Below are 2,519 nucleotides of genomic sequence, written 5' to 3'. Positions count from 1 at the left end.
AACTAGGTTTATCCTACCACTTAGATTTAGGAACTGAATATGTTTGGTCCAGTTAAACTTGTTTTTGTGTTTGTTTCTACTGCAACTATGAACTAAATACGTTTTTGTTTATGTTTGGGGAATACCAAGGAACTCCTATGGTTTAATTCTTAGTTTTTGTTTTATTGTTTATTGGTGATCTATTAAATTAAGTTTGTTAAAGAACCTTATGCATTAATCACTACTATTTTCTGTGAATTGGAAGACAATTAGGCTGCATGAACATCTCTTAGTTGTTAACCTCATATGTCTATGTGAACACTAAACCATATGCTTAGGAGTAATGATTATGAAAGTAAGATTAATAAGACAATATGAAGATTAATGTGTGAGCATGTTTGAGAAACCATCAAACAAGAGGTTAATTCAATTAGTAACTTAATTGACCACTACAAATCTTATTTAATACAAATCATTAATCTAGGGAATTAATTAGTTTAAACACTTGATCACCGCTTAAATTAGTTAATTGTCTAAGGGTTAGGATTAATGAACATGAACCTAACCACTATAATTGGTAGCCAATAACAATTAATCTATCATAAATACAAATAACCATAGGAGTGAATTGGTTGAACCTAAATAGAAACATCTTTATCAAATTTGGTGAATTAGTTGTTTGCTTTAGTTATTTAGTTAATTAAGTGTGTCTAAGTTTCTAGTCTTGCAAAACTAAAAGAAACCCTTTTACTTTAATTAATTGTTTTAGTTAAAATTAGTAATTTGTTAAATTTTCCGTTCCATGAGTTCGACACCTTACTTACTAATCTATACCACTAAAAGACAGGTTCACTGCCTTTGTGTGCTAAATTTATTAATAAAAAGTAGGGATAAAACAAGTGCATTTTACACACATGATGTTTTTGGCGCCGTTGCCGGGGAACGGTTCTAAATAATTAATCTAATTCCTAATTTTTTCAATTCTTTGTGTGAGTTTACTTGCATAGAGTTCATTTATTGCAATTTAGTATTTAGTAATTAGATTTTAGCATCTATTTTAGTTTTAATATTAAGTTTAAAATTTTTCAAAATCACACTGATACTCACTGAGTGCAGTCGCACCTACTCGGCGAGTACCAGTATATTTAGCAGTTAATTTTCATTTTTTTAGTACATTTTTTTTTGTTCTTTTTACGCTTTTATTCTATTTATTTCAGTACTTTCATGACCAGAGGATCAAACACCCCACTGGTACCCCCGTTTGAAGATCCCGAATCCGCATTGAAAATGAACAAAGGAAAGGACGTGGAGAGTTCAAGTACACCAAAGAAGTCGCCTTTGTCCAATTTGAAGACTGTTTTTGGGAAAAAGAAGAGCAGTAAATCAGGAGCATCCAGTGCCTCTTTGATAATCGAAGATCCAATTCAAGAAGATATCGAGTACGAGACCGAGGAAGAAGAGGAGCCTACATACGAGCACGAAACCAAGTCCGAGGAAGAGTTAGCTTTCACAATGGCTAACATTGATGAAATCCCTATGGGAGAATGGAAGAAGAGGATGCGCGACGACACTGGCCCGGGACTTGTGCAACCCGCAATTCTTGCGACTGCTACCTTCGAGCTAAAGGGTCATATCCTAGCTTCACTCAAAGAAATACTTTTTTAATGGAAAAGATCATGAAGATGCCTACAAGCATTTGGATGAAGTCAATGATGTAGCTGATTACTTCAATATTCCAAATGTAACCCGCGAGACTCAACTGCTTCGAATGCTTCCGGTGACATTCAAGGGTGCTGCGAAAGACTGGCTCAAGTCACTCTCCCCCGGATCAGTCACCACTTGGGCTAAGATGAAGGAAGAATTCATTGATCACTTTTGCCCACCTTCTATGATAGCCAAGTTGAAGAAGTCCATTGCAAACTTTGAACAACAAGTTGGAGAGTCGCTATATGAAGCATGGGAGAGGTACAAGAGCTTACTAAGAAATTGCCCACACCATGATCTAAGCAGCCAGCAAGAAGTCTCCATCTTCTATGATGGAGTCAATGTCACAACCAAGCAGTTACTAGACTCGCAAGGCCTACTTACAAAGAAGCCGCCCCCGGTGATTAAAGAATTGATTGAAGAATTCTCTAAACACTCTAGAGAATACCATAACCCTAGACATGATGTCACTAGGGGAGCCGCTTATGCTGCTATTGAAGACTTATCCGCAGTCATGGCTATGCTAAAAATGATGGATAGGAGAATGGATAAAATGGATCAAAAGATCCATGCTATTTGGGTGGGTTATGAAAACTGCAATGGGCCTCACCTCACTAGAGACTGTGATTTAGATGAGAATGGCAACAAGAAGGTGCAAGCGTGTTACTCAAGTGGAGACCGATATGATGAAGATTGGCGCAAACAAAAGAAAGAGTGGCTCCCTGATGAAGATTACAAGAAAGCCAAGGAGGATAGGTATAGACAAAAAGGGAGAGGGTTCTACCAAAAGGAGGAGTCGGTGCAAGAAAGGAAGCCAAGATTGGAAGAAATGCTCA

General features: G+C 37.0%; 1 non-coding gene across 1 annotated transcript; it reads right to left on the bottom strand.

The window, feature by feature from the left end:
- Positions 1-1,876: 1,876 nt before the first annotated feature.
- LOC145044564 (small nucleolar RNA R71) lies at positions 1,877-1,983 on the bottom strand. The gene has a single exon (XR_013681514.1). It is a non-coding gene; the product is annotated as a small nucleolar RNA R71 (small nucleolar RNA).
- Between the last annotated feature and the right edge of the window lie 536 nt (positions 1,984-2,519).

This window comes from Lactuca saligna, chromosome 4, assembly GCF_052625555.1.
Source record: "Lactuca saligna cultivar CGN05327 chromosome 4, ASM5262555v1, whole genome shotgun sequence".
Lineage (NCBI taxonomy): Eukaryota > Viridiplantae > Streptophyta > Magnoliopsida > Asterales > Asteraceae > Lactuca > Lactuca saligna.
Note: the sequence above shows the minus strand (reverse complement) of the source record. Positions and strands in the feature narration are given on the sequence as shown.